The sequence below is a fragment of the Manis pentadactyla genome, chromosome X (assembly GCF_030020395.1).
Source record: "Manis pentadactyla isolate mManPen7 chromosome X, mManPen7.hap1, whole genome shotgun sequence".
In the NCBI taxonomy this organism is placed as follows: domain Eukaryota; kingdom Metazoa; phylum Chordata; class Mammalia; order Pholidota; family Manidae; genus Manis; species Manis pentadactyla.
The window spans coordinates 12999461-13022765 of record NC_080038.1 but is presented as its reverse complement, the minus strand read 5'-3'; the positions used below and the strand labels follow the sequence as shown (position 1 = coordinate 13022765).

The following is a 23305-nucleotide window of genomic DNA, read 5'->3' as shown; positions in this document are numbered from 1 at the left end:
TATTCCTAAGTATTTTATTCTTTTTGATGATGTTATAGCTGAGATTGTCTTCTTCATTGTTTTTTCAGATGGTTTGTTGTTAGTGTATAGAAACACAATGGATTTTTGTATACTGATTATGTATCTGTAAACTTTACTGAGCTTGTTTCTTAGTTCTAACAGTTTTTTGGAGGGATCTTTAGGGTTTTCTATATGTAAGATTTGTCACCTGCAAGCAGAGACAATTTGATTTCTTCCTTTTGGATATGAATGTTTTTTCTTTCTTTATTTTTATTTTATTTCTTTTTCTTGTCTGTTTGCTCAGCTGCGACCTCCAGTACTATGGTGAATAGGAGTAGAGAGAGTGGGCATCCTAGTGTTGTTCTTAATCTTAGAGGAAAATCTTTTAGCTTTTTACTGTTGTGTATGATATTAGCTGTGGACTTGTCATATAGGGCCTTTATTATGTTGAGATATCTTCCTTTTGTACTTAATTTGTTGAGAGACTTTATCATGAAAGAATGTTGAATTTTGTCAAATGCTTTTTCTACATCTATTGAGATGATCATATGGTTTTTATCCTTCATTCTGTTAATGTGGTGTATCACATTTATTGATTTGTGTATGTTGAACCATCCTTGTATCCCAGGGATAAATGGAACCAAAAAACATCCCAAATAGGCATAGCAATCTTGAGCAAGAAGAACAAAACTGGAGGCATCGCACTTCCTGATTTTTAAATTATATTTCAAAGTGACTGTAATGAAAACAGTATAGTATTGGCATAAAAATAAACACAGACCAATGGAACATAATAAGAGCCCAGAAATAAATCCATGCATATACAGTCAACTAATCTTTGACAGAGTGCCAAGAATATACAATGGTGAAAGGATAGTGTCTTCAATAAATGGTGCTGGGAAAACTGGATATCCACATACAAAAGAATGAAGTTGGACCCTTATCTTACACTATACACAAAGTCAACTCAAAATGGATTACAGACTTGAATGTAAGATCTGAAACCATAAAACTCCTAGAAGAAAACACAGGGAAAAATATCCTAAACAGTGGTCTTGGCAACTTTTTTGGATATGACATCAAAAGCATAAGTAACAAATGCAAAAATAAGCAAGTGGGACTGCATCAAACTGAAAAGCTTCTAGATGGCAAAAAATTCAAGAAGATGAAAAGGCAGTCTCTGCAATGGGAGAAAATATTTGCAAACCATGTATCTGAGGTACATAACATAAGAGGTTAATACCCAAAATATATAATACAACTCAATAGCAAAACAAAACAAAACCCCACAAATAACCCAATTAAAAAATGGACAAAGGACCCAAATAGACATTTTTCTGAAGAAGAATGGCCCTTGGGTACATGAAAAAGTGCTCAACATCACTAATCATCAGGGAAATGTAAATCAGACCCACAATGAGATATCACCTCATACCTGTGAAGACAGCTATTATTTAAAAAAAAGAAACAGAGAGAACAAGTGTTGGCGAGGATGGGAGAAAAGGGACCCCTCCTGCACTGCTGGGGAGAATGTAAACTGGCACAGCCTCTATGGAAAACAGCATGGAGGTTCCTCACAAAATTAGTATAGAACTACCATATGACCCAACAACCTCACCTCTGGGATTTTTTTGTTGCTATTGTAACATATATTTATTTTGTATTGAATAAAGAACACATACGTACAAATAAGATGCAAACATTATGATTTAATACATAAGTGAGTGAAAACAATAAACTGACAATTCCCTTAGGTACACTACAAGGAGAAAGCACACAAATAAAAATGGCCCACCGCCCTTGCAATCAGTGAAATAGAGTTTAAAACAGAATGAGACAAAATGAGCCTAGGCTGATGAGTACCATAACGCAAATACTCTCAGAGCTCATATTTGGAATTATAAGTGGGATATCCTTTTTAAAATCAATTTGACAAAATATAAATGTTTCTGTCTGCCCCAGAAATGTTACAGCTGTGTATGTAATCTGAGACATACTTATTAATGGGAAACACTGATATACACAAAGATACTAATTGTAGTGCTCTTTACAACAGCAAATTTGGAAATAGCCTACACTTCCAACAGTAGGGGGAAAACTAAGTATATGGTGATGAATCTACTTAAATTGTTCATTGAACCACTGAAAATGTTTATTGTGATTATGTAATATTATTAGAATGCTATGGTAAATGCTTATTACTTGAAGATATTAAGAGACAAAAGCAGGACTAAAATCATACGTAATATTATTTCAGTTGGGTAAATGCTATAGAGAAAACTTGAAGGGAACATACAGGTCATAGACAGTGGTTATGATCACATGTTTATTCTGAAGATAGAATAGCCTTTTATGCTTATATTTAATTTTTAATGAATGTTAAAATGAAAAATCATTTTAAAGGAATAAATTATATGTATTCTACAGTATTTTTACATTAATTGTGAATATTTTCTGAAGCAATAATGTTGTATTTTTCAAAATACATTTCAAAATAGTATTTTACTTCTATTTGTGAGTAAAATGTTCATTCTTCAAAAAAACCCCAATCACTATAAATCTCTTATGTGGACCCATCTATCTAATACAAGGAGTGAAAGAGAGAATCCAGGATGGTGGTGGTCTGCAATTCATGCAACCACTCTTGTCAAGGATTGGGGCCCTCCGTGTAAGGCAAGGTGTCAGTGAATGAGAAACCAGCTATGTCCCGTGCAGACAGCAATGTGGACGTCAGAGATTGATGGAGACACTTTGGTGAGCGGGACTAGGTGGTGGAGCTACATCTCCAATGGAAACATGAGAGCTATGCAGACAAACAGGCCCAGAAGCCTAATCCTTGGACCCGGGGGCCGATACGGTAGAGGGTCACAGGGAAGACGGCTGGAGAACACTGTGCCTCGGGGGCTGAGCCATGCCTCGGGGGCAGGAGGATCTCAGATGGGAGAAGCCAGCTTCATCTCAGACCCACCACAGTGGAGGTCTGGTGCAGAAACTGGGCACGGATAATCCCAGGGGTGAAGAGCATCAGAGGATTCACTCCTGGGGCCACGGTGAGCAGGGGCTGCTGGGGAGCACTCTCCTGAGAGCAACCTCGTGCGTTGCGCTGGCACAGAGAGGCCACAGACACAAAGGGGAGCAATGAACACTGCTACCCCCCTGGCAAGATGGATGTTACTCTTGCTCTCTTTTCTTCTTCTGGAAACTCGTTCTGTTCCTAATATTCTGTAATTTGAGAAATTCTCCCAGCTGAAGAAAAACAAAATGATTAAAGAACATTCTATGATATATGTGGATGTGTGTTCAGAAATGAATGACCTCGCAACCCCTTTCACCCCCTGAACTTCCAGCCCCAGCGCCCTGTCGGGCACACGGCAGAGCCGTCCGTGCAGGAGTGGGGACAGAGCTGCCGGGCCATCCTCGCGCTACGGGCACAGGGGCGGGCAGGGCACTTGGGCCGGGACCGTGGGTGACACGGAGGGCCACCTTCTTGTTTGTTTATAACCTGGGTGCTCATCAGTGAGACGGGTTTGCCGTGGGGGAGGGAACACTCAGCCCAAGGGTTTGGTGCCTGAGAAAGTCCTCAGTTGCTCTTCTTCAGAGAGACGCCTGCCCAGACAGAAGCTTGTCCTCACCTCGGTGCCAACCGCAGATATCGAGGGGCCACTGCTTGTCGCCTCCTTCCACAGTAGCTCTCCTGCCCTGAGTATCTCAGCAGCTATTTTTATGATAGTTTCGGACACTATTCTCTCTGTCGCTGCTCTTACTCCAGGGCGACTTGGACAATTTCTCCTTTCTTCTGGGAGATGAACCTGGCTCATCTGTGGTGACTTTTTAGGTGGGGGAAGCTAAGTCTGACCCCTGGAAAGAGAAGAGGGTGTGGCATGTGTCCAGGGTGTGTGGGTGTTGCTCTATGAGCATCAGTTTCCCCATCTGAAGGCTGGGCTGTGTGGGGTCAGCTCTGAGCTACCCTGTCCTTGGTCCTATACGTGCCAGGACTTCAACCACGCAGAAGCCCTACTCTGTTATCCCGCCCAGCTAAAGGATCCGAAACCCAGTCTGAGTGTCTTGCACTCCCCCTAAACCCACTGCCCTGTTATTTCACGGCCCTGCCTCCACGTCTCTCTCCCGGACATCACTTTTGTTTCTGGCGACGGCACTTTCTTGGTGCCGAATACACACTCCAGTCTGTCTCAGGCGACCTGGCTTCTCACTTGACTGGTATGCAGGGCTCTCCACCAGTTTGGACAAGCGCCGATGGCCTCAGGTGACAGTCCCACACTCCAGCCCCAAACCTTCCCTGTCCATGGCCTCCTCCCAGCACAGAGAGGGAAAGAGTGGTGGAAGGCTCTAAGACTTGTACGGTAAGGGGCGCTGAAGCGCCTTAGGGGTAAGAGACCAAAGCAGAAACGTGAGGGATATCGTGAAGTTAACCCTCACTGTGGAGGGCCCCCTGCATGCACAGACCTGAGGCAGGTTCTGTGGGGGAGTAAGCCGCGGGGGCCCTCCTTGATGCGACAGCCAAGTCCCAAAGACGAGGTATAAGGTGGAAGATGTCACTACCAGTGCGAGGGCTCTAGGTCCACCCAGAGAGAGAACAGAGCAGGGGTAAGCCCCTGGTTCAGAGCAGGGAGAGAGCAGGCGGAAGGAGCACCCCCCTCACACACCCCGACCCTGGGTGTGGGGGTCCTCGCCCTTTGTCAGGGGCAGGAGCCTGCGGCGGGCCCAGCTGGCCTTCCAAATTCAGCCGAACCACATGCTTCACCAGCGTTTTAGTTTGCGTGATTCCCTTCACTTGTCTTTAAAGTCAGATCGAAATATCAGTTACTGACCTGCTTCCTCCCTCCACTTGTTTTTGTTAGATCTCTTTTTGAGTCCATCTAGATCTTTTGTTAGATATTTTGTTAGATCTGTTGAGCCCTTTCCCCATCTGGGACTAAAACAAAACAATCCTGGTACATAGCATGTACGTCTTAGGATACTATCGGCTGCAGGCAATAGACACCTGACTCCATGCAGCTGCACCTATGTAGCCACGTTAAGAACTTTTGTAAGGGGAAGTGCGAGCTCAGGGTGCTCCGGTGGAGGCTGGAGGGTCCAGCAGCTCAAGAACAGTCAGAGCTCTAGTTGCTTGTCTGTTTTTTGTGCTGCTCCTGAGCTCCCTCCTAGGCCTGGTGGGAGGCCTAGTGGCCATCCCTCCTGGTTTGCTGGGAAAACCCAATGTGCCCCTTTTGCCCTGACATCGTTCGTCACGGCGGCCCCTTTCACTCCCGGTAGCATCCGGGTTTAGATGACCAGTTTTCTTTGGTCTCCTGCATCATGTGTTTGCTGCTCATTGCACATGTGGTTACATTATCTACACGTCCACTGGGAGGGGATAGGTGGGTCTCCTGGGAGAGTAGATCTTCCCCATAAAGCCCCCCGGCAAGTCTCTCCTCTCATCTATTTAGTCCGCATTATGGCAGGAGGGATGCCATTTGCCTCATATCAAACAGAACTCACCCTGAAGCTAGGGTCACATTCTAAGGCATGTGGTTTCACGGGAAGGGAGGGATACTTGGACAGTGCGGTTCTGTGTGGAAAGAGGAAGGGGGAGTGCAGAATGGAGCAGCCACAGCAGAGCCCTTTGTGATGAGCCTGTTTCTTCCACTTGACAATCTCTCACACTCCTAAATTCAAATGCTCTCCTGATTGTGAGACTAGACAGAGTGCAGAGCGGGAATGGGACTTTCTCACTCCGTGTGTTCCAGCATGTCACTTACCACTGTAAAGTACCAGCTGTCTGGGATATGCTTGTTGGTTATCTAACTGGCAATTTTTGATTCAGTCTTTGCTAAAATTACCAAAGATTTCATATGAACTGTATTATGCCCTTTGGATAAAATCATTTTGACTGTGCTCCACAGACATCCAGCCACCAGTATCTTCTCTTTCTACCTGAGAAGGACCCTCTACCTATGCTGGGTGGCAGGCCCGAATTGCCAGAAAATCAGCATCGCCTGGGCAGCCCTCAACCAGCTTCCTCACCTCTTTGAGAAGGACAATTCTAAAGTGGGTGTTTTGCATCAACAGTTTGCTCACAGGGTTAAACTCCACAGCGGTAAACGGCCTTGATAATGATCCCGCATCGGCTGCCTTCTGTGTGTCTTCCTGTCCACCCCCCAACCAGTGCTTCCTTCACCATCCAAATCAACTTTCTGCACCTGAATCCTTGTCTCAGGATCTGCTTCTGGGGCAACCGGCATTTATTACCTCCAGCTCCAAATCTGCTTCTCTTCCTAGAACCTCCGTCTCAGTGACCACACCCCCACCCACCCTGTCACCCAATTCCGAAAGCCAGGTCACCCTAACTCCCTGTGTCCTCCATCATAAGTTCTGTTGGTTCTACATCCTGAGTACTACTTGACTCAAGTTCCTTCACCTCCACTGGCACTGCCTGGCTTCAAACCCTGGCCACTGCCACAGCCTCTGCCCGTCTCACCCACCTCCAACCAGCCCTTGACACCCACCACTAGAGCGATCCTTCCTGAACCCAAATCTTTCCTGGTCACCCCTTTGCCTAAAGTCCTTCAACGGTTCCCCATTGACTACAAGAAAAAGCTCCTTTACAGGTCAGACCAGGAACCTCAGCTGACCCTTAGCTTCCTCCACGCAACCCCCTGCCCCACTGTTCCTCACTGGCCACTGCTTGTGCCTCATGAAATATCCGCCACCTCCAGAATTCACTTTGCATCCCAGCTTCGGTGCTTGCTGTTCCCTTCACTTGTAATGCCTTTCTCCTCCTTTGAAGAACTCCTCTTCCTCTCCCAATGCTCAGCTTTCATCTCCATTTCTGTGTAATCTTCTCTGGCTGCCCTGCCCCCTGCCCTTCCCTTCTCCTTCCTAGTACAGGGACAGGCCCACTCCCTTGGTGTTCACCTAGCCCACTGGAGAGCTCCTCATGTATCACAGAGTGTCAAATTGTATTAACAGGTTCTTACTGGCCTGTGAGCTCCTTGAGGGTCAGCCACCATATGCTAACCATCTCTCTCACCACAGTCCTAAGCTCAGGAACTGGCATACAACAGGTACTTAATAGATGTTGGTTGGATAAATGAATGAGTCACTCATCTGGAAAGTATGTGAAAACTAGATTGCAAGGAGATGCTGTATTAGAGAAGCAGGAGGTAGGTAAAAGAATCAGATCTGAAACGGGAAATTTCTGGAGTCCTTATTTAAAATCACCAAACATTAGAATGACAGATATCAAAAATCACCCTGAGCAGCCCTGGAAGATGTTTTCGTCCTTTCCTGCTGTTTGGGCATGTCCTTTCTTCCCTCCATTTTCTTAGCCATCCCTTTAACTGTATGAGCACAATTCTTCCATATTAATATCCTAGTTCTGTCCCCAAACATCTCCTCCCCCCGCCCAGTCCAGCCCTGCTCTTTATAGACGCCTCTTTTTTCCTTCTCTCTGCAAGGGCAGTCACGATAAAAATACAGAGGGAGGACACTGTACATTTCTTTGGGAATGAGGGCCGTGATGCCTGTTTATTATGCATTAGTGTGAATCAATATAGTCTTTCCTGAAAATATAAGCACCTCAAAGAGCAGCAAATATGAATCACAACTGCTAGCGAGGATCAAACATTAACCCAGGATTGTGATGAGGCCAACAAAAGAAATAGGCTAGTAATTGCCTTCCAGGATATCAATCCCTACCTTCCACACACACCCCCTCAACACACACTAAACCTTTATGGATCTTTCATCCATGAACTTGCCCAATTATAATTGCCCAGCTGTGTCTTTAGTTGTAGTCAGGCTAGGTCCCAGCAACCAAGACCTCACATACCTGATCCAAGGATTCAGAACAGTTATGAGACCTATAGCAGAAGTCTTTGGTTACTGAAACAGTGGAAGACACACTCACAGACAAACAGTATTCAATATCAAGTTGAATTATCAGTATAATTCAGTATCAAGGAATAGTACCTCCCAGGCTGACTTCTCCTTTAGGGGCAGTAGGCACAGTCGCTGGGGCTCACAGTGCTTTGAGGGGCCCATGGAAATGTTTTAATTTATTTTAAAATCAGAAGAAAATGATCTTTGAGGTCAAGGAAAATATTAATAAATAACAATATATTTGTCTTTACACCAATGCAATGGTAAAATGTAACTTTTACCATTTTTTAATGAAAGAGGGCATCCACAAAGGCAACAGCACCCACAAATGTCATAATGTGGCCCTGGTTTCTACCACATCGTGCTTGCAGCACAAGGTTAGAACCTCCGTGACACCAGTTCAGGTTCCCATACTAATTATAAACTTGCCAGGCCTCTCTCTATGTATTTCACACTGTGTGGGGCCAACCCCAAATTCTGCAAGAAGGAAGTCAAGGTTACCACTCAGTGTCCGACTCGAGGTTTGAACACAATGCAAAAGACAGCTAGATTCAGACTGCTCTCTGCTCTGATTAATTTCTGCTCTGCACAGTCTCTCTCAAATATCTTCATCCTGTTTTGATTACCAGGAAAAAAGTCTTTTACTGTAGGGATTAATTAAGCCAAGGCAGTTGCTTCCTTTGCCCTCTTGAAACATTTATAGGATTTAGCTTTTTAATTTTATTTTTAAATGATCAATAGTACTACAGATACCTATTACTGATTTACTGGTTAACAACCATATAGTCATCATCTTTGTAACTCCCGTACTTAAGAAATGTTAGTCAATTAATAAATGAATCACCTCCCAGGCAAGTTTGCGGAAAGTGATTATGTCCGTGGACTAATTTTGTCTTTAATTATCTCACACCTTATGCGAAGGATGCTCGACCTGTATCACAATTGGCATTCTGGGGGGTGAGCGCTGGACCCTTCCCACCTCTCCTGCCTCCATCAGCCAGCCATTTCCTCCCTCCTGAGCTCTGTTCTTGCCCCTCTTCATCGTGGGGTCTGGAATGGTCCCCAGCCCAACGGGAGACGGCAGGGTCCCCCGTCCACCGGCCCTCCCTGGCGTCCCTCCCGCCGCGTCGTGGGCGCCCCTTCCTCCCGCCACCCCACGCCGCCTACAGCCACGCCCTCCCCGTGGGCGAGATCACCTGTCCCTCCTCCGCCGCCGCCTCCTCGGGTACCCTTTCGTCCCCCTCCTGCTCCCCCTCCTCCGCCACCTCCCCCAAACCCTCCCCTTCCCCGCCTCCTCCCACCCCTTGGTGTGTATAGTAAAGGCCGGGCGCCGCACGCAGACACACACTCGCCCGGACACAGACGCACACAAGCTCACGCACAACCGGCAGCGGCGGCGGCGACAGCAGCTCGGTGACAGCGGCGACGGCGGCTCCCACCGCTGTGCACCCTCTTCAGGCGGCCGGCGGCGAGGCCAGACCGGAGAGTTCCCGCACCCGCGACCACCCCGCGGCTTCCTGGAGGCGGCGGCCGCGATCGCTAGGTAGCCGCCGCGGCGCCCCCGTGCGGGCCGGGGTCCCCCCACCCCCCGCCTTCCCCGCGCGGACCTGCCCCCGGGACGCAGGGGGCGCGCCGGGCTGGGAGCGCCTGGCGGGGCCCGGCGCCCGGGGAGGGGCCTGCTCCCGGGGGCAGGACGGCGCCCCGGAGGCCGGGGCCAGCGGGGAGGGCCGGGCGGGGGCGGGGACGCGGGCCGAGGCCGCCACCCGTGCGGCGTCCCTGGGGCCCCGCTCCTGCGCCCGGCGCCGTGCGCGGGCCGGCGGGGCCGGGCCGGCAGGGGAGGCGGCGCCGGCCGGAGGGGCGGGGGCCCCGAAGTGGGTTTCTGGCCGCCCCGGGCGCTGGCACCGGGCGCAGGCGGCGGCGCGCGGCGGACTCCGCTCCCGGACCCCGCACCGGGCCGCCTCCGGCTCCGCCGCCCTGCCCCGGCCCTGGAAACCCGGCGCCTTCCAGGCCCTTCGAAAGATGGATTCTGTTGACGTATCTGGCGGCCCTGGCGAGCCGGGTGGAAAGTTGGGTTCTGCCAGATCTCTCTGGGCTCGTCTTTGTGACGCTCGGCCAGCACCGCATCCCCGCGGAGCCGGGTGAGTAAGCATCGGCGCCCCGGGAGCCCTCGTGCCCCCCATGCCCAGACCCGGGTGGCTGCACCAGCTCGGGCTTTCTGCCATGTTAGGCACCGAGCCGCGTCCTCGCTGCATTTTTGCGTGCGTTTCGGCGGTGCCTTTGGCTGGGGAGGGAGTTACTGCCTGTCTCAGCGTTGGCTTTTTCGGGTTTGGGGTTGTGCTCTGTGTGTTGGCTTGTTTGCCGTTTAAAGCCCGACTATTGTTCCGGATAAGCTCCGCCTGGGTGGGGAAATGGCATCCCACCACAGTTGCTGGCGAAGGGTAGAAATGTTGCCAAACAGCTGCTGCTTTGTGTTCCCCTATCAGAAGTCCCTGGAGTAGGTTTGGGGCACGACGGATGGATGGCGAGAGGGATGGGGCACGGAAGGAGAAAGCGGCTTTAGAGCAGCGAATTGTCACCCACCCCACGGCACGCAGTCAGCCTCCCTTTTGCCTGCCAAACTTTTATGAATATTCCTTTTGTGACGGGGGGAAGCGCAATGAATTCAGCCCAGTTTTCCGGGGAAAAGCAACCCGGCTTTAACAATGGTTTGAGAACTTAATCAATGGGGAAGGCAGGGGGAGGAGGAGGCGGCGCTGACACCATCTCGGGGATGTGGCTGCTTCTTGACAAGTCAGGTAGGGGAGAGGTGGGCAGGGCAGGGCGCAGCGCCTGGCTGGCCGCGTACCGGGAGCTGTCGGGAGCTCTTACCTGTGCCCGCGGGAGCCACCCTCCGTCTTGCCCCCAACCCGCGCCCTGCCCACAACACCTCGATGGGGCTGGAGGGGCGGCTTGCGGCAGTGCGCTGGCTGGCCCCCCTCTTCTGGCGTTTTTAAGGATGTGTAAATATTTTGCTGAGGATAAGTGACATCAACAGAATGATATTCCGCAGAGCCCGGGTGTGCAGCGATGATAGATAGGGCCAAACAAAGTTTTGATAACCGCGGATTCTCAGGGCTCGCTGTTTCATTTTGGTCTTTGTTTTTGTTGGTTTTGCATTATCTCGCATCCTCTGGTGTGATCCCTTTATTTAGCCGATTCTTGGAAGCTTCTCTTCAGAACAGAGAGGAAAGCCGCCAGCAGGGAGAAAACAATTCTTAGCCCTGCATGCTTGAGGCAAGGTTTTCTGTTCTTTTCCCAAGGAATCTTTTCCCACCGTTTTCTAGTTGTCTCTCTTCCTTGTTCTGAGTCGTCCGAATCGTTTGTTGATTGACCAAGAGACTTCTGATAACTTTGACAATGTGTTGTGATGCGTCTTTGTTACAGTAAAGGGGTGGCACTCTGGGAGGAGGACAGTGGGGAGGCTAGTGGGTGGGAGCCACTCACCAGAGCAGCATTATGCACACTGCCCCCCCACCGCGCACCCTGGTTTTTCCCCCTCGCTCCCCGGTTTTGTCCCTGCCTTTTCTTCTCAAAGGGTAGCGTGTGGAGCTGTGCCACTTTGCAAAGCCAGGGATTGAGCTGGAAGGCACAGCATGGTAAACTCAATGGTGTTCCAATTTCTCCACCCTTAGAGGTCCAGAGAGACCACCCACTCCCAAAACCACACCCACCCTGCTTGCACCCATCCCCCCACAAAATATCCTGCAAATGGGCACCTGCATCTCATACTGTCATGCCTACTAGAGGCATCTGCAAGGTGGCCTGGGCACTGTGAGACAAGTCAGACTGGGACTTGGGGTGTTGGGTGTTGTGGCACCAGTCCTTGGGACCATTTGGCTATGGGAGTGGGGGTGTCCTTTATCATGCAAAGGAGCCCAGCCCCACAGTGGTGAGGTTTGGCCCAGGAAAACCTGCCCACCTCAGGAATAAATGAGAAAACAGCTTTCCAGGTGATGCCAGTTGCCAGTGTGAGAACTTAGTTGGTGGGCAGTTGGGTAAGAACCGTAAAACAAAACGTCTTGTAGCCAGGAAGCAGAGCCTCCGAGACAGGTCCTCTGAAAGGCCAGAGAGAAAAGGGAAAGGTTGGGAGGTGTGTGTGCTGGGACTGCTGTAGCACCAGGAGACAGCTACAAGCTCTGGCTCCAGCGCCATGGCAGCTAGGTAGGAACGGCTTCCCCAGAGCCCTGAGCCCAGAGCCGAGGTGTTCCGTATGTGGGGCTCTTCATGGGCAGTGTGCCCTGAAGCTACAGTAAGAAAATAGCAAGTGTCTGCTCTCTGGCTCCTTCTCTACTTACATTTGGGGGAGGATGGTCATAAAGGGAAATAAACTGGGAAAGAAATTAACGTTTGTTGTTGCCTTCTGTCTGCCAAACACTTCACGTGTGGGAAATCATGTTGTGATGGAGGCATTATTTTACAGATAAGGAATCAGAGGTTCAGAGAAATTTCAGTAGTATGTCTGATTGCAGACTTTCGTGGTTATGATTTAAAAGGGTAATATGTCCCTCTCCCCTCCCCCAAGTTTCTTATTTATTTCTCCCAAAGACCAGAGTCCTCAGCCCCTACCCATTCACAAAATATGGTACCTACATTGGGGGTCGGGGGGCTACCAGTGAGGTAGCCAGTCACATTATCTGTCATAGTACATGCTTATCTGTCAAGTAGAGAGACCCCTAGATAGTCTCTATTTCAGATGAAAAGACTGCCTTTTAGTCTTGGAATCCCCAACCTCCAACTGTTGCTTAATAAATGAGAGTTCAGTGACGGAATGAACAATGGAGCTGATGCAGTGAATGGTGGTGAGTGTGAGTTATTGTCAAAGGACACCCAGCAGAGAGAATTCTGGAGATGCGTATGTTTGGTTGGAGACTCAGTTGTCCCCATCTGGTGTCATGCTCCAGTTCTAGCCCTGGGTAATTACAAGCTGACAAGTTCATCTGAGATGAGCAGTAACATTCCCGTCTTGTAGGTGAGGCAGCCGAGGCTAAGACAGGTTAAGTAATTAGCCTGAGGTTGTCCATGTTGGGTCCAAAGGTTGGGTAAGGTATTTCTGACTCTAAACCATCTCAAATAATAAGCTCCAGGTAAAAATGAGGTGGGGTCTTGCTGTGCAAATGCATTGTCCAAGCAAGTCCCTTAGCCCCTTTCCAACCAGATGGTAGTCTTCAACACCCTCAAAAGTTGAGCCAATGGGAGAGTCAGGATTTGAATCCAATCAGAATATGAGGGGGACCTCAGAGAATGAGGCTCTTGAGGAGGGGGAAGGATGGCTAATTGCACTCTCCCCTGCACAAAAGCTTGTGTGGGATTCTGAATTAAGCTTGATTTGAAGATCAGGGTGACATCCTTGCTGCAGAGATGGCAGCTCTTGTCTTTGAAGAATGCCTCTGATTACCACTTCTTCCTTCCACCTGATCATCTGCCCAGATGCCCATCATCTCATTCTTTCCAGACCCAAGGCGTCTCTTTTGTGGCTCACAAATTTTGATGAGCCACTGGAGCCTAACCCCTCTCCTGTGTTCTGATGGCAGCTGGCGAGGAGGTGGTTTCGTTGACCACGTTAGTACTTCTGGATTTCACACATGACCCACCTTCCCTCTCCAGCCAGGAGCACACACACGAACACGCATGCGTGTGCAGACACAGGCACACATAATTTGATCATGTTTCTGTATCTGCTTCACCAAATTAGATTGCAACCCAGAATTGTTATTGAAAGAACGTATGTGACTTTGGTACTCTTCTGTCCCAGCCCCTGCCTTAAACAGATCAGAAGAGCTAAGATGGAGGCGGCTCAGCTAGCAGGTGCCTTAAGTAATGATTTCACTTGCCTTCCCACCGCTGTGGGGCAGCCCCCAGAAATGTAGGTACCGGTCATTCATAAAAGCCCATTTTGATCGCCACCTAGAGGTAGGGCTGGGCTCCCAGCACGTCTCAATCCTTGCAATTCCCACTGCTGCTGTAATTCTTAGTTCCAGTAAAACTCTCTAGCCCATGCTGCTCTCACCTGTCACTCTTCCCACAGTTTTTTTGGTCTTTCAGTGCAGCACTGTCTCATAGAACTTTCTATGATGGTGGCAGTGTTCTATATCTGCACCATCCCATACAGTAGCCACTAGTTATGCGTTGAAAGTGGCTGTTAAGCAGTTGAAAGGTGGCTAGTCCAAGGTAGGACATGCTGTAAGGCTAACATGCCTGGGAGTTTGAAAACTTAGTACAAAACAGAATGCAGAATAGCTCATAAATAATTTTTATATTGATTTCATGGTAAAAGGATAATTATTTTGAATGTATTGATTAAATAAGCTATAGTATTAAAATGAATGTCACCTGTTTCTTTTCATGTTTTGAATGTGCCTACAGGAAACTTTAAAATCATGTAGGTATTTGTGTTCAACAGCACTGCCCTAGAGTAAGCTAACCACCAGCTGCACCTTCAGCCTTGGAGTACCTCCAGATGTTCGGGGGCATGGATGTTTTCTGTCTCCATGACAGATGGGAGCACTGGGGCCGACTCAATAGCCACACAGCCTGGCATGAGGCAGTGTTGGTTTTCCATGGCTAAGGTGCCATTTGGGGGGTCCCTGTCAAGCCTACCCATGAGCATGTTTGCTCAGCCAAGTTCTGCGAGGAATGTGGGCTCCTGAAACTACATGGAGGCAAGAGTGAGGCCAGGGTGGGAGTGGACAGGGCTGGCTTGAACAGGATGACCCCATTCCTTTCCTGTCCATTCCTCCACCCCACCCCACCCCAAGGCGGTGTCCTCGTCCATTTGAGAGCTATCTCCTGCCGGAGCAATTGCTTCCCTTTGTACCTGCTCTAATAATAAATATCCTTCCTAGGGATTTGTGATTGGAGGATGGTGTCCCAAGCAAACACCCTAAGGCTCAGAGTGGGTTATTTGGGGCTGGGGCCAATCTTAAAGAAAAAGGGAAAAAGGGGGATGCACATAGTCATTTCCTGACAGCTTAATGAATACAAGAGTAAGGAATTAATTACAGTTTCTGTGAAAAAGACAGAATAAATGCAAGGAAGCCCAATTTCCCACCCCATGGTGCTACAGATGAGGAAACCTACCAAGGGTACAGTTCAGGGCAGTGCGCAGAGGATGCCAGCTGGCACTGGGGTCTTCCAAGGCTCTTCCCTGGGTGCTAGGCATGTCCCAAATTGATGCAAAGGGCTGCAGTAATGAATTGGGGGCTGCAGTGATTTATGGCACAGGTGCCTGTGGCTCTGGCTCCTGAGGGGGCTGCCCCCACAGGGACCCTTGGCTGACCTCCTTGAGCTCCTCGGAAGGAGCTGGTTCTGTTTCCCATGGCAGAAGCAGACTGTTTACTGGAGCACAGGAAGAATCCGACATTCTGGCGAAAAATAATTCATTAACAGCCAGGGTATTACCAGTTCCCTGGAAAAGCTCCTCCAGCTGCACTGTAGCAACTGTTCTTTTTCAGCAACAGAACCAGGCCTCGCTGGCAGCCAAGACTGGGTGTGTTGGGGCATTTTGTCATTGTTGTTATTTTTGCCTTTGTGTGTATGGCCACTTTTGCCTTATAATTCAGAGAAAGGAATGGTGGTCTGGAAGGGTTGAAATGGTATAGCTCTCAGCCATTCTTTCCTTCCTGGTTTAAGCCTGGAAGTTCTAGGCCAACTCTAGGAACATGCATTTTTCCTGACCAAAGCTCATCCCCACGCTGGGGGCACTGCAGAACCATACAGAATGTTCTAGAAATAAAGGAATTTTAGAGACTGTCCACACCTGCTCTTAAAACCTTCTGGAAACAACTGGCTGAAGGACTCCCATTTCCTCCTCCCCACCACACACACACACACACACACACACACACACACACACACACACACACACACACATCAGGCTGAAAGTGCTATCTTGTTTGTGTGTAATTCTTTGCTTACTATTAATTGGCACAGTGGGACCAAAATATGTGATTCATCATCCTGGTTCTGAGGACATTTGGAAAGCCAGGCAGGCATAACCAAGAGAATGGGCTGCATGTTTTGCTCACCAAAGAATGATTGAATCTACAGTAAATAAAACGGAATGATTCAGGAAGCTTTTTATGCTCTGGAAAAATCTGTTTTAAAGAAAGGTTTTTGTCCGCTTGTTTGTTTTTTAATACCTCATGTGCAGAGATGTGTACCCAGCTAGCAAGAAATGGGAAAGAATGGCACTTCCTTGTTTTAGTTTTTTTTTTTTTAACTCTAATTGTAGGTTAAGTAAGATACAATATTATTGATTTTGGTTTTGTATGGAACATAACTAGATAATCGTTATATTTTATGGGATGTTAATTTCCATCCATTTAGACTGATGAAATATGCATTTAGAATGCACCCTACCTTCCCCCACCACCATCACAGTATTTCTTTAATGTACCTAGATTCAGATTGAAAACCTCTTTCATTTATTTGGAAAGGAGTAAAAAAAATGGGGTCTTCTCCCTTTGATGACTGCCAAAGATATGGATATTAAAGGCCAGACATATTTGGCTTTATTTAGAGTATAGTTTATCCACCTCAGCCCTGCTGACGTTTTAGGCCAGACCTTTCTTCATTGCAGGATCTGTCCTGGACCCTATAGGCTGTTCAGCAGCAGCCCTGGCTTCTACCCGCTAGACAATGTCCCCTCTGGGACAAAATCACCCCTGGTTGAGAACCACTGGTCTAGACCAAGATTTAGTAAGTAATTTGTGGTTTTTGGAAAATTCAATTGAAATAATATAAGACACAATTTCCCCCTCTCGCTTTTATATATACAATTCACGGTGGTGATTAACTAACAGTTGGAAGTGGGTCACATGCCTGATTGGATTGTGAGGTTCGTGGAAGGTCTATAAAGCTGTGTGAGCGCAGAGATTTTTCTTTTTTACGTAGGTAACTAAGTCATAGGTAATAGGGGGCACATGTAATAACTAACAGCTTCTCCGGTTTTGCATAAAGAGAACAGGTTTACTCCTCTTTAATTTCTTTTTCATAAGCACCTGATTCCAGGCATGCCTACAGACCTACTGGGCCTCTTCCTCCACCCCAGCCCCTCTCCACCGCCATTTCTCCTGTAGCATCTTAAGCCTGAGCCAATTAATTTAGCCCTTTAGTGTACTTGGGGGAGCTCTGCTCATAACACTGCAATAGACTCATTTCAGATGGTGGCAGCCCTTTACCCACCACTAATTCTCTGTTTTCCTGTTCTGTTGAGAGAGAAAGTCATGGTGGGTAGATGGAGCATTTTTCAAAATTATTGGACGTTTGCATTCAGGGGGTCAACAGCGCCCTCGCAGTTCCCCTCTCTCGTGCACATTTGTTTCCGTGCAGCAGTCCTGCTGGGAAAGAGAATGTCAGCAGGGCCCCTTCAGGCAGCTGGAGCTTGGTAATGCCCGCAAGCCAGCAGCAGTGGATGTGATGCCACTACGGGGACAAGCCCTCAGCCATCTTCTTTCTCATGATCGCTTGACAGGCTGGAAAGGAGGGTCATGCTTTCACAGGGAAAGTGTCATGAGGATAAAACATGGAACTGGGGTGGGTGCTTGGGGGAACAGAGAGGTGAATCGCTCATTACCCAGGGAAGCGTCCCGAGGTCAACCCTGCCCTGTTAGCCTTGGAGCAGGATGGGTGCCTGGGGTGCCTGAGGGCACGGACAGGTGCTCAGTGCGGACAGGCAGGGGGCCGCTTCATGTGGCAGCCATCCAAGGCAGGCTGCCCTTCCCCGAAGAGAAGGAGTTCAGAGTGCTGCATGTGGGGGGATTCATCGGCAGGCTTATACAGTGAGGAGAGATGGAAAGGTGAGCTCGGAGGGGCTTGCCAAGCCAGCCACAGACCTTCACTGGTGAGTTCTAGCCTGGCGTGAAGAGCAGTTTGACTGTTCCTTGTTGTCATGAAGCAAGAGGCAAATGAGCTGGCAGACAACCACGCTGTGCTCGGTCCAGGCGGATAATAATTGATTTGCAGCACGTGACACATGGTCATTCTGAGTAGCCAGCCCCTCGCAAGGCCAGGATTTGGGTGATGGTTACAACACCGAGAGAGGAAACAGGATCATAAATCTGGGCTTTGGAGGCTGGTTTCTTGGTGCAGAGGCCACTGGGGCCACGGCTGTGTGCTGCAGAAGCAAACAGACAGGTCCGAGTGGTATGTTGTTCCTCAAAATAATGGCAATGGAAATGGCTGTGAAAAACATTTAGACCCTTGTCATAAAAATGCAAACAGTCTTCCTGCTATAGGGAAAAGCTAAATAAACTCTATTGCAGCTGTAATAAGTAGAAACAGATTTGAAAATTGGGTGTTTTTTTTCCTGAGACACTTATTTATAGCAGGTTGGGCAAAGGCTGCCACTATCTTTCGCGACTCCGGAAGAGTGTTTTCCAGATGGTCCTTGCTGTTTTTCTCTTTATTAAGCTTAGCTGAACACGGCCTCACTTGGAAAGGTTCGTAGAAACTGGTGTTATTTTTTTCAGATTACAATGGCCATTGATTGGCTAACAAATCAATGCATGGGAATGGATTGAGCTGGTGCTGATGAATTTCCTTTTGCATTTTAGAAATAGAAAAAATGTCAAGGAAAGCTCAAAAGAGGGCCGCTCTTTCTTCAATCTATATACATCAAAGCTTCAAAAACCACACAGGGCTACCTTTTCTATTAATTTACATTTGCATTTTTTTTTAAATAATGCCCTCCTCTTTGCTAAAACTGCAATGTTACCGTTTCCTTTCCAACATCTAAACAATGTCCAGATACATTTCAGATGGAGCAATTAGCTCTGGCTGCAGTTTCCTCTTATGAAAAAAAAATCACTATCCTGCTAGACTAAATATGAAATTATTGAATGTGAGAATATCAATATGAGTCCATTTGTCCTAGGATCCTTTGTGGCTCATCACTTGCATTTTAAGAAGGCAAGAAAAGTCTGATTCTGCCCTGCCTTTCCATGTTGGACACACCCAAGCCAGAAACCTCAAGCTTTGTTTTTGCTTTTAGGAGCTGGCCAGCTGGATTTGGGGTCATTGAGGCTGATTCTCACAGCCCGACTATGCAGGGAACCATTTTGGAATGTCACATGAGCTAGTACACAGGCCAGGCTTGCAGACCACGGCCTGCATGGGACAAAATTTCTACCCATTCACAGTGAAGTGAAAGAAAAGTGAAAATGTAGTGAATTTCTGCTTTAAAGCTGAAGCTTTTCTATTTTACCAAACTGCCTTTTATTGAAAATGGCATTTCCCATTTTTCTTGGTGTTAATGTTTCTTTTGTGAATGATCAAGATAGTACATGGCATTTGTAGTTTAACATCTTCTTTTGACAAGGTCAGAAGTTGTCCAACTCATGTTGGATCCTCCAGTTGTTTTTGAATATTATTCATCAGAATATCAGAAAGTCTGCAATTCACCCAGGACACTTGAGTGAGTGGATCCAGAAGGGAATGTCTATTATGATTCCTAAGCCAGAAAACTAACCTGAGCCAGAAAACTCATAACCTGAGTATTATGAGCTCCAGGTCCCTTTCCCAACTCGTCGGACCCCTCCCCCACTCCCCAGAGGACTGGCTTTGTGTGGCCCCAATCACCTCTTGGTTTGGTCCACTCCTGTCCTTGCTATTTCTCTTACTAAAGCACTTCTCTAGCCTCGCCAGCCCAGCTCAAGAACAGTCAGTGACTCCCTATTTCTTAGTTAGACTGAAACTCCACATATGAAGCCCTCTTCCCATTTCCCTGGCCCATTCTCCCCTCAGGACTGCTCTTCAGCACACAGGATGTCTTGGGGTTGTGCAGTTTCTCTGGGCTGAGTTTTGTTTGTTTTCTCAAATGGGGGGAGGTTTGCAAGAAGGGTACAAGATCTCTTGGGCATCTTTCTAGATGAAAAACACTGAAGCCTTGAGTCGAATGGAGTGCACCTTCCCAGGGATTATGACCTTGGTAGTTTAAAAAAAAAAAGAAAGAAAGAGAGCCCCACATAAAATGAAGCTCTCTGGTTCCAATAATTGTAGCCTTACTTACTATGAGTCTCTACACACTGCTTCTAGATTAGGATGCCCCTTTCTGGCCTGCAAGCAAATGGGTATTACTTTGGGGCGACACTGCTGGCTTGTCCTGCTGGAAATAAAGCCACTTACACAAGCTCTGAAATTTGCGAGAAACGTAGTGGAAGAGGTCCATCCTGGCCAACACAGACTGTCCATCCCATTAGAAAACATCTGCAGTGGTTGCTTATGAAATCATAATAACACTATTACCTGTCATTTTCGAGCTCCTGCTATAGGCTGGCCAACTGTACCAGGTGGTTTACATTTATGATTTTATTTCCAGCTCTATAACAACCAAATGACGGGGGGTGGGTATTATGAACTTCATTTCATAAAGGAGGAATCAAGGGCTCACAGAGGGTTAGGAACTTACACAAAGTCACACAGTTCATAGGAGGTGGAACTGGGATTCTCTACAACCTGGTTCAATAGAACTTTCTGCGATGATGGGAATGTCCATCTGGAAGTAATACCCATTTGCTGGCAGGCCAGAAAGGGGCATCCTAATCCAGAAGCAGTGTGTAGAGACTCATAGTAAGTAAGGCTACAAATCTTGGAGCCAGAGAGCCTCATTTTACATGCGGTTTTGTTTTTTTTAAACCACCAAGGTCACAATCCCTGGGACGGTCCATTACGTTAGACCCAAGGCTTCAGTGTTTTACATGTAGAAAGATGCCCAAGAGATCTTGTACCCTTCTTACAAACCTGGCTGCCCAATATGGTAGTCACTAACTGTGAGTTACTATTAAGCACTGGAAATGTGACTAATGTGGCTGAGGCCTGACTTTTTAAATTTTATTTAAAAGATTTTTCTTAACCATTTTTAAGTGTACAGTGCAGTGGTATTACGTTCATTCATATTGTTGTGCAACCATCCCCACCATCCATCCGCAGAATCCTTTTCATCTTGCAAACGGAATCTCTGTACCTCCCCATGACCCTCTCTCCCAGTCCTTGGCAACCACCATTTAATTTTCTTTTCTCTTTCTTTCTTTTCTTACTCTCCCCTTTCCCCCCACCTCCAAGCCTCTGGTAACCACCATTCTACTCTGTTACTATGAGGTGGGCTTTTTGTTGTTGTTCCACATTTAAGAGAGAAGGTGCAATATTTGTCTTTCTGTTTTTAATTTTATGGAGAGTGCCACGCATGGCTCGTGGCTGCTGTATTGGACTGCACAGTTCTAGAACATGTTTGTTTCACTGTGCCGTTCTGCACTTCTGCTCTCGGCATTCTATGTACCCCTCCTACAGTGCCCACCAGCTTTGCATCTCTCCTCCCTCCCAGCCCAGCAGAGCTCCTTCCTTCCTCAGAGGCCTGTAAACCACTGGTTCTCAAGCTTTCCTATGCACTAGACTCACGTTGGAGGGCTTGTTAAAAATTCAGATTGCTGGGATCTGCCCCAGAGCAGGTCTGGAAGTGGGGCCCAGGAATTTGCATTTCTAACAGGTTCCCAGGTACTGCTGGTGCTAGGACCTTTGGTTGAACGTTATCTACTTGGGTTTAAAAACTGGTTCCTGCATCTTAAAGTAGCATGGCCTGGGGTTCAGGTCTTACCTCCTGGTACACAGAGAGCAGTGGTCGCTGGCTCGGGTCAGCCATGAGAAGCTTCCTTCCTGCTGCCATCCTGGGGACCTGGCCCTCTCCCATCCCAGCTTTGTTTGGGCCACTGTTAGGTTGGGTCAGTCCCTTGGCAATAGTTCTGGAATGCATTCACTTTAATGTGGGGCTCCTTGGGAGGGGACGGAGAGCCGGTGGGGTAAAGGAAGAGGCACGGTCTCTAGGATTTGCCTGGCCGTCCCGGTGATGTAGGGCAAGCCTGGACAGAGAGGCCCGTTTGTTGCCCCATCTGCTGTTCTCTGCAATCACATGGTGGATGGAAAGTTAACCAGGAAAGAAAAACAAAGTGAAGCAGGTGAGGCAGACAGAAAATGAAGCCAGGTCCCCCTACCCTTGTCTCTGTGCCCTATTAAAGTCTGTCCACCTGGAAGGCAAAGGCCAGAAGTCCTAGGGCCGGATTGGAGGCACAGAGTGTGAGTAGCCAGAGGGCCTAGAGAGGTCCTTGGAAAGGGGCCTGTTGTGTTGGCCACCTTGACTCTGGATCCAACTTCCATCAGTGCTGAGTATGCTGTTCTTGTTAAAAAGAAAAAAAACACACACGTGTAGAGAAGTAGCCGAGGTGACTCATGAAAGTAGCTGTTAGGCTGATTTTCTTGTATTTATACAGTAAGAGTAATGTGGAATCACTTCTTTTCTCAGTGTGCACAGATCTTCTCCCACAGAACCTCTGCTCTTCTTTTTTCTCCTGTGTGTCGTCATCATTGTTGTTTTGGATTTTATGGGCAGGAGTCACGTGTCTCTTTTTTGTGGCTTGGTTTCAGGCCAACATTCATTCTCTTGAGCCAGGCAGCACTTCCTAAAGTTCATTTGAATCACCATCTCTAACAACCCAGCCTTCCTGGGCTCCTGGCACATGGCTCTGTAGTACTTAGGTGCTGCTAATATGTGTAATTTAAAAAAGCACAAACACACCAATTTCCCCCAGTTTGTTTCTAAAAGCAAGTCTTCAAAGGCATGAACTCAAGGCCTCATTTCTGTGATTTACAGGGGTTCTGTCCCTATCAACCAGTGGAGAAATGTCAAATCCTCGTGCTTTGAGTTCTTGCAACTTCCTGCTTAGCCCTGGGCCATCTCAGCAACTCTGAGGGAGGCAGTGGGGCCCCATGCCCCCATCCCTCCCGTCTCTATCACCACCACTCATCGGGATGACAGCCACCTTCTTCTGGTCCACTGGACCCACTCACAACTCCTGCTTGGATATCTGGAACACGAAGCTCTCCATCCCCCCCATCCGTATGGGACACTTTCTCCCTTGCTTCAAATCTGTTCTTTGTCCCCTTCCTTGTAGTGGTCAATGTCAAATGCCCCACCTGTTTTTACCCCTTCTGTGGAAGGTGTGAGGAGCCCCAAGCTCTCCAAATCCATGAGGGAGCTGAAGCACCTGGCTGGAAATGTAACATACACACTCTCACTTAAACCACACAGTCATGTTTAGAAACAGTTGAGGAAACTGAGGTGGCAAAAGGGCAGCACATGGATGACGAGCAGAAACGGTGGGCAAGGCCCAGATCATAGTGTGTCTGGTAAAGCTTGGTGAAGAACTTGGACTTTATCCTGAGCAGTTTGCGGAGGCCTGTGACATAACCTACTTTATGTGTTTGGTTTTTCTCGCTAGCGGAGAATGCACTGGGGCAGGACGGAAGGAAGACCAAAAACGCTCTGTGGTAGTAATCCAGGGAGAGCAATGACCTTGAACTGAAGCAACCAGTGGCTGTGGTGGAGATGGCAAGTGGC

The 23305-nt window shown here is 48.0% G+C and overlaps 1 protein-coding gene and 1 long non-coding RNA gene across 11 annotated transcripts in view; one reads left to right on the top strand and one right to left on the bottom strand.

Annotated features, from left to right (window-relative positions):
- LOC130682024 (uncharacterized) overlaps positions 1-9378 on the bottom strand; it is a 186448-nt gene extending 177070 nt beyond the window's left edge. The window contains exons 1-2 of the long non-coding RNA XR_008995321.1: positions 9250-9378; positions 8383-8494 (exon numbers count right to left, since the gene is read on the bottom strand). This is a non-coding gene — a long non-coding RNA (uncharacterized LOC130682024). The remainder of the gene's footprint in view (positions 1-8382; positions 8495-9249) is intronic.
- Positions 1-23305, top strand: part of RAI2 (retinoic acid induced 2) — a 347676-nt gene that overhangs the window by 280189 nt on the left and 44182 nt on the right. Inside the window, exon 1 of one of the 10 annotated variants that reach the window (XM_036912889.2) lies at positions 9284-9424. The exons of 8 other annotated variants lie outside the window; for them this stretch is intronic. The gene's annotated coding sequence lies outside the window, so the exon portion shown is untranslated. Of the gene's footprint in view, positions 1-9283; positions 9425-9626; positions 10020-23305 lie in introns of those variants that run through there. One more of the 10 variants, XM_036912888.2, reaches the window with a different exon arrangement.